We start from the raw sequence: 8,930 nt of genomic DNA, 5'->3' as shown, positions 1-8,930 counted from the left end.
AATGACCTAAGCATGTGTTGGCACATTGGCTAACCACACAATTGTATGTTGTGCTGTATGGGCATGCATGTTCATGGCATTTGTAAGGCTCATAATTCTGAATCATGTCTCCCGCTGCTCAATTTAAACCCCTTACTCTGTGTAATGCCTGGATTGGGTAAAATATTACATGGGCATTAACCTTCTCGGAGTCTTCTCAGAGCATCTTTTGATAAGTATGGGAGTCAAACACTTCCATCAGGTCTATGAAGGTGATGTACAAGGGGGCTTCTCTGCTCTTGGCATTTCTCCTGCAGCTGGCACAGTGAGAAAATCATGTCAACTTTTAACCTCTGAGCCCCAAAGTTGCATTGTGACTTAGGATAGATCGTGTCAGCAAGTGAATGTGATCTGTTGAGAAACTACGTGACCCAAGGCTTTCCCCACAGTACTCAGCAGGGAGGTTTCACAGTAGTTGTTACAGTCATGGTGGTCACCTTTGTTCTTGTAGAGGGTCACAATGCTGGAGTCACCCATGTCTTGTGGGACAGATCCTGTTTTCCAACACTGCAAGAGAAGGCTGAGGAGGAGTTGAGGCCAACTTTCAGCACTTCTGTTGAAATTCCATCCTATCCTGGGGCTTTCCCACATGCCTGAGAATTGATGGCATTATTCAGCTCTGCAAGGGAGTGAGAGACATCCAGCCCTTCCAAGACAGGCAGAGTCTGGATGCTGTCAGTTGCTGTGTTGAAGACCATGTTTTACTGTGAGTACAGTTCTTGGTAGTATTCTGCTCATCGCTTCATCTGCTTGCAGTCTGTGATGGTTTCTCCAGACAATGTTTTCAGTGGTGTAGTTTTCCTGACGGTTGGTCCAAAGGCTTTCTTCATGCCTTCATCCATTTTGAGAGTATTGCCAGCGTCAGCAGCTAGTTGAATGCACTGACACAGCTTTAGCCAGTAGCCATCAGCACATTGTCTGACAATCCACTGGACATTGCTCCTTGCAATGCAGAAAGCATCTTTTTGCAGCATACATGCTTGTGGTTCACAAGAGCCTCATGCTTTGCAGCAATAACAGGCTTCATATCCTTTGAACTGAATTTATTACGGTCCCAGACCAGACTCACATACTGTACTAAACAATTAAGAAACACAGTGAAATTAAATTTAAATTAACAATCAATACAACAATAAACAATACATTTATGGCAGCAGTTAAAGTATGGTTTTAGTCTTAATCTCTACAATATTATCTATAATTTGCTTCTAAGGGCTTAGTCTTTACAATAGCACAGCTTGTTCCCTAAGTTTTATGGCAACCGTGCAAAATTTGGCCACCTTAACATGATCTCTGGATCCTTGTCCTCTATCAGAGATTTTCAACATTGAGGTTCGGGCCCACTTGGAATTTTCTGTATAACAGGGGTGATAAAAACCGAGCGTATATCCCTGTAAAAACAGCATCGTAGCGGACATGAGAGATGGTTTCCACTTCTATCGCGCCACAAGGGCAAACTCATTCCGTGTACAGTTTACCCGCGTATCTACCTGCAACAGGGCGGATGGCAGTATGTTGAATCTAGCGAGGGTAAATGACTGTCTATATTACGGCTTCATATCCTTAATGCCGCCCTCAAACCAGTTGGTGATCTGCTGCTTTTGTCAAAATAGCTGTGTTGTAGGTTGCCTCTTTCATGTGGTTCTACCTTACTTTGTTGCTGTCTCTAGGGCAGTTCAGTAATGCTTGTTCGACAGAATCAAGGAAGCACTCACAAAGGTCAGGTATGACTGTTCTGGAAGTGTTGATTCAAGGCCACACTTTCTGCTGTGTGCTATAGGCCCTCTTAGGCTGGAGAAGGATCTTGCTTGCTACTGGGGAGTGATCCGTGTCATAGTCAGCACTGTGACAGCTCTGTGTGACATGAACACAACTCAGTGCCAATCACCTGGTGATAATCAAGTCCAGCTGGTGCCAGTGGCCTGACCTTGGGTGTCTCTAGAACACTTGTCATTTTGCCTTGGTAGAGAAGAATGTGTTTGTGATGCAGGGACTGTGATACGAGCACAACTGAAGCAGCCTTTGTGCAGTCCCATTCATGCTGCCAGTACCAAAGTGTCCTATGTGGTTGTTCCATGTTTGGTTATCATCTCCAACTCTGGCACTGTAATCTCCCAGCGGGAATAGGTTTCTCAGGCTGGGACCCTTCTGACAGCCTGGTCTAGTTTCTCATAGAACTGTAAATCAGAGCACATAGTCAGAGCGTAAATGCTCAAGATGTTAACCAGACTGGAGATGGTTGAAGAATCCTGAATCCTACAGAATATTTATAGAAATATCTGTATGTTCTGTTAGATGTAACAGCCTAATGAAGTTAATTTTGAGCTGTGCTTCTGCAGATGATAACAAATTGATACCTGATGAATTAAGCAGTAGATTTTAAATAGGGCTTATGGTAACATACTGAATGCAAGGTCAGAGTGAATTATGGATCTATTAATCACAATGATTATGTTCAAACAGCATCTTTTTAAGGTTCCACTGCAACCTGCAGTTTTTAACAAAGTACTAAAAAGTGCTTACACAATTACTTTTTAATAGTTCTTTTGGTGAGCATGAGTGTCTTGCTAACCAAAGGCATGGCAGATAAATACTTATTATATTATTTATGATAACACTACTACATACGTATGCCCACCCTGGTTTTCCAAATTAGAAGAAAATATTTTAAAGATTTTTAATAACTTGCATTTTTACAAATCCTGAAACGTTGTTCCCTTATGTGGTGGCAATTTCCTCACATAATTTGTTTGGACCTACCACTAGTTCAGCTTGCTTTGTGGTCTTTTAAATGTACAGCTACCTTGAATATACTCCTCATCTTGAAAAACAAGCCTCAGTGATTAACTGAAACTTTAAATTAATTAATATTTTGCGTAACTGTCATACTTACTTGATTTTAAAATCAATATTATTGTATTTGAACATGTTTAATAAAGATAACATTCCCCTTGACTGAATAACAGTCAAGTCATCAAAGGTGCATTTCCTGAATCAACAGATGCACCCAGTTTGTTCAGAGTAAAACCCACCACCAGTATTGAATTCTGGGGAGAGCCCTACGTAACAGCTATTCAAAATGTGACAAAATGTAACCATGTACTTAATGAATTTATGCTTCCTGAAACTCCTTCACAAAATGTTGTCTGCATTAAAATGTCAAATATATCAGCACACAATTCTTTTTCCAAGATATTTGTGAACTCGGAGCTAAAATACATACACATTATATATAGTCCTCTATTCTTTTTCTAGGCTTTCCCTTTTCTTTTACAGGATGCAGAACCTCTGAGTGTGTCATTTGAGGGGGAAGGGGATAAAGCTTCTTAAGTCTTGTCCCTCATATGATTTACCATCACCAAAATTATATTCCCCACCCACCCACTGAAGCTGCTTTTACCCCAGATGAATTGAAGATGTGGCTTTTCATCTCCTTTTTATTCCATTGCAAAAAGATTTGTGGGTTTCCTATAGGCAACTTGTTGGCCACTGTGAGGACACAATTATGGACTAGATGGACATTTGGACAGATCCAGCAGGCAGGGCTGGCTCAAGACATTTTGGCACCTGAGACAGACTTCAAAATAGGGGGGGGGGGGAGGCTCCCAGCCAGAGAGTAAGAGTCGGGGAAGGTCTACATCAGGAACAATGGGGAGGAAAAGATCAACACTGGGATCTGCTGACCTGGTGGACCTTTCCACCTGAGGCAGTTGCCCCACCTAGCTTCATAGGTGGGCCAGCCCTGCCAGCAGGCCACTTCTTGAGTTCTTATCCATTTCTCTTCAGAATACACTGAAGAATCAAAGGTATTTTATTAGTTCTTTTTCAGGACATTCCTTTTTGACAAAAAAGTTCAGAATACCAAATTAATCAAAATAACCAAATATATATCAGAGATTAAGCCAGATACAGATATCACAAGGGGTTCATTCTGACTGTACAGCACAGCACATCAGATATTCACTCAGATCAAATACTATGGTGGAGTTCCAAGTTTGCTTTATCTCTGTTAGGACATGCTACTATGCAAAAATCCCAGATCCACTACATTTGGTGACATGAGTTTTGAAAGGCTCTGCTATTTAAATAGAAACAATCAACACTATATACAACATTTCCAAGAACTACTCGGCCTATTATTAAGCCATTTTAAGTCCAGTTTCTATGCTCCTCCTGTGATTTGGCTACGAATAATGGGTTGGAATAATCAGCTTCCTAATTTCATCTAACTCTACTTATGTCTGATTTGGACCAAGCTGCAGTAAGTTTAAACATGGGGTCACCAAAGTAGACCACAGGTGTGCAATGTCACGCTTTCAGACTTCTCACTGGCACCTGCAAAACCTCTGGCACTCCCCACACTGCCCCTTAATCATGAGTTGGTTAGGGCAGGTGCCATTTTCCGCTTGAGAAGTGCATAGAGCTGAAGGAGAAAGCTGAAGAAATGACACTCTCTCCCAATTTCTCTGACAGCTCTCTGGTTGACAACACTCAGGTCACCACCTGAGCAGCTGAACAGAAAGCAAACTGACCAAGGGGTTAGGAAGGAAAGCAGGGCAATCTGAGAGATCAGGGGAAGGAGAACAGACCAGTCAGCAGAGTGGTCCTGAAGGGATCTGGCTGGAAGTGCTATTGCAGAAGGAGAGGAAGCTGGGCAAGAAGCCACTTCCTCTCAAGAATAACCTGGCAATTGCCAGTAGAAGGGAGGAGTAGGTGGAGGCTATAAATGGCCTCATGGGGGGGGGGCTTCTCTTTCACATCCTGTGGGATCTCAGGAGAGAGGGGGGGGCTTTAAGAGTGGGTGGGTTCAGTGGCGTAGTGGGGGTGCAGGGGGTGCCGGCCGCACCGGGTGCAACATCTGTCACGGCTAAAATGGCCGCTGTTTCTTTAATGCGAATAAAGATGGGTCAGCATGACTCAGCGGTCTGCAGCAAATTGTATATATGAGGGAGAAATGTTAGTTTGGGCTGTGGCTGGTGTTTGGGTTGGTTAGTGCTGGTGTGTATAGTTATTCAGTCGTGTTTTGCACAAAGACTTTTGATAATAAAACTCTGCAAGGATATTCTCGTGGACTCTTTTTGTGCCGACGAGGAGACAAAGGGAGGTCAGAACCCTTTCCTCCTTTTTTTTGCTTTTTACAAACACTGACAGGTTATGGGCCCAGTGTTTCTGAGCATGTGCAGAGTGCAAAACGACTGACAGCATCTCAGCAGGGAGCTGGTGAGTCCTGGTGGTGTATGGAGCCAGTCGCTGTGCGTTGGAGCAGTTGGTGGCAAGCTGTAACTGTCTGCAGCGACGCCGGAGCGGCTAGGATCTGAGGATCAAGAAAGCACTCAGCGTCGGCTACTGGAACAGTTTGAACTGCTAGAGGACCACAGTAGGCGACTCACAGAGCGGCTACACCAGTTGCGGAGCCAGGCGGGACCTGAGGGTCAACAGAGGCAGCAGCTAGAAGCCGGTGAGTGCCAGCCAGGACCATCCAGTCGGACTCTAAAGAGAGAGTCAAGAGAGATTGCTGGAGACCCCACAGAAGGGGCTCAGCAAGCACCAGCAGAGATGGCAGATTTCCAGTCTTCCCAAGTTGTAAATATTGGGGGAGGCATCCCTTTTGAACTTCTCTCAGAAAGCAACTGGCTGAGTTGGTCAATTAAAATGCAGCAGTTGTTAAGGAGAGATGGACTATGGGACTGTGTTGAAACTGAGGTTTTGAGACGGGACACTGCTGAGAAAAAACGGCTAGATGAAAGGGCCCGTGCCCAAATTATGCTGTGTTTGAGCAACTCTCAGTTATTGCATGTAGCAAATGCCAGCACAGCGTTTGAGTGCTGGAATTTATTAAGGGCAATGCATGTCAGAGAAACTGCTGGAACTATAATTTCTCTGACCAGAAGGCTGTTCAGGACTATTATGAAGGAAGGTGAGAGTTTGGCAACTCATCTTCAAATGCTGAAATCTCTGTTTCTTCAACTACAGCAGAGAGGTAAGCGTTATGATGAGACTGACCAAACCTACATTATCCTTTCAAGTTTGCCTGAAAGCTGGTTGCCCGTGATTAACAGCATGGAGAGTATGCGCCCCCGAGATCTGACCCTTGAGTATGTGGTTGGCAGATTGACTGAAGAAGCAGAAAGAAGGTCAGATAGACAGGCTGAACTCCAAGAGCGGAGGAGTTACAGCAAAGGGGGCCAACAGCAGAATCTGCCAATGGAGCAACGCCAAGGTTTGGACTTGGCCATGGCGGTGAGGAGGTGCTATAGATGCAACCAACCCGGGCATCTCCAACGTCAATGCAGGGCAAGACTTCCAGGAGACGACGTGGAGCAGAGACAGCAATCGATGCAGAAACGTAAGCAGAAGGGGTTCTCTTCAGGGAAGAAGAACACACGTTCTGCTCAGTTTGTGTCTGCGTTTTCTCGGGAGGAGAGAAAGATACCTCGAGGAACATGGTTGCTGGACTCTGGGAGCAGCAGGATTATCTGCAACAGACGGGAGGACTTTAAGACCCTGGAGAAGCCAGCTGATGGAAAAGACTCAATCTATCTTGCTGATGGTCGTAGAAGCAAGATTGTTGGCCAGGGAACATGTTTCCTGCAGTGCTTGAACACTACTCTACCAGAGACTCTGTTTGTCAGCAGTTTGGACTATTGTTTACTGTCTGTAAGCTGTTTGATTAATGCAGGGTATAGTGTTAAGTTCACGCAGGATGGCTGTCTGATAAAGAATGGAACTCAGGTATGTGGCCATGCAAAGTTGGAAAATGGGTTATATGTAATGCAGGAAAAGCCTGTTAAAGCAGCCCAGGTGGTTCAGGATAATTTGCCAGTTCATAAGGGGTGTGTACATGAACTGCACAGAAAACTGGGTCACGCCAATTTCCGTGTGCTTTCAGAGATGCAAAAGGTGTGCAAGAACCTAAAAGTAAATAGCTGTAACTGTTTCCTAGATTGCAATGTATGTAAAATGGCCAAATCTAAGAGGAAGCCTGTGGCTTCTAAAAGTGACAGAGTATCTAAAGAAGTTTTAGAACTTGTCCATTGTGACGTGATAGGCCCTTTCCCACAGAAGACTGAAGGGGGCGCCAGATATGCTTTTCTGGTAATAGATGATAAATCACGTTTTAGTTGGTTGTTTTTGTTAAAGCAGAAATCTGAGTGTTTCCCCACATTCAGAGAATGGGTTGCCCAAGCTGAAAAGCTCTTCGCTCGGCCTGTTGTGCAGTTGCAAACAGATAGGGGCGGAGAATTTCTGAACAAACAATTTGGGACATGGTTGCGACGTAAGGGGATCACTCATCGCTTGACTAACCCTTATAGCCCTGCTGAAAATGGTCTGTGTGAAAGACGTGGGGCTGTAATACAGTCAGTAAAGGACTGCCTGCTAGTGGATGCAGGATTGGGTCACAACCATAGGCTGTGGGGCGAGGCTTTTCTCACAGCGAACTTTTTGATTAATAGAACCTGGTCTAGCTCTATAAAAGATATACCATATCGTGTGTTGTTTGGGAAAGAACCAGAGTGGAAAATGCTCCATAACTGGGGTGCTTGGGCACATGTAAATATCCCCAAAGCTCAGCGCCAGAAAGGGGGCGCTAGAGCGCAGAAACTGCGGTTTGTGGGATATCAGTCCTATGGCAAAGGGTGGCGTTTCAATTTACGCCCAGGACGCGTGGTTCTGTCACGAAGCGCAGACTTTGCTGACCAGGATAGATGGACTGCGATCCATGCCAACCCAGATTGTCTACTGCCCCTGCAAGTAAGAGAAGAGTCTTCTTCTCAGCCACTGGCAACACAGGAGCAGGGTGAGGAGGAGGCACAGATTTCCCCAAAAGATGTGGCAATAGATAATACTTCTTCTCTAGAGGAAGAGGAAGAAGAGCCAGAGATAAGGGGGGAAGAAGAAGTAGTTGTGCCTAGACGCTCCCAGCGTTCAAACAAAGGTGTACCTCCTCAACGTTTGACCCTAGGAGGAGTGAGAGTATGCAATGTGAGTTGTGTGGAACCACAAAGTTATAATGAAGTCTTAGACTTACCCCCTGGGGAACGTGCTTTGTGGGAACAAGCTATGAAAGAAGAAATGGACTCTTTTAAACGTAACAAAGTGTTTGAGGTCATAATGCCGCCACCTAGTGGCAGGGTGGTGTCATGCAAGTGGGTTTACAAAAGGAAAACCCTTGCATCTGGGGAACCACGTTTTCGAGCCAGATTAGTAGCCAGAGGGTTCACTCAGATTAAAGGGGAGAGTTATGATGAAGTGTTTTCTCCCACTGTAAAGAGTGAAACTTTTCGTTTAATGCTTTCCATTGCTGCTGTAAGACAACTAGCAGTGCACCATTTTGATGTTGATGCTGCATATCTGCATGCAAATTTAGACCATGAAGTGTTAATGAGACAACCCCCTGGGTTTGAAGAGGGGAATGGTGCAGTCTGGCGTTTGAAAAAAGCTGTTTATGGTCTCAAACAAAGTGGAAGGTGTTGGAACCAGTGTTTAAATGAAGCTCTTGTAAAACTTGGCTTTAAAAGGAGTGTGGCTGATCCATGCCTGTACACCAAGGGGACAGGCAACAAATATCTAATGCTCTTAGTCTTTGTTGATGATTTGCTTGTGGCAGGGAGTTCCACAGATGAGATCCAGAAGCTCACAAGCCAACTGGAAAAGAGGTTTAAGCTTAAAGCCTTAGGGCCTGTAAGCAATTACTTGGGAGTAGAAGTAAGGCAGGAAGCTGATGGAAGCTTCCTATTGAGCCAGAAAGAGAAAATTCTTCATTTGATAGAGCAGTTTGGCATGGAAAACTGCAAGCCAGTTCAGACTCCCATGACACCAGATTTCCCAAAGACAGTGTGTGATGATGAGTTTAATCAGCCTGAGTTGTATCACTCAAAAATAGGATCACT

General features: G+C 44.6%; 1 long non-coding RNA gene across 1 annotated transcript; it reads right to left on the bottom strand.

Moving 5' to 3' along the window:
- Positions 1-1,069: 1,069 nt before the first annotated feature.
- Positions 1,070-2,034, bottom strand: LOC310673102. Its single transcript, XR_014508853.1, has 2 exons — positions 1,693-2,034; positions 1,070-1,116 (listed from the first exon to the last, which is right to left on the bottom strand). It is a non-coding gene; the product is annotated as an uncharacterized lncRNA (long non-coding RNA).
- Positions 2,035-8,930: the final 6,896 nt, after the last annotated feature.

The sequence above is a fragment of the Podarcis tiliguerta genome, assembly GCF_965153285.1.
Source record: "Podarcis tiliguerta genome assembly, chromosome: 2".
Classification (NCBI taxonomy): domain Eukaryota; kingdom Metazoa; phylum Chordata; class Lepidosauria; order Squamata; family Lacertidae; genus Podarcis; species Podarcis tiliguerta.
Note: the sequence above shows the minus strand (reverse complement) of the source record. Positions and strands in the feature narration are given on the sequence as shown.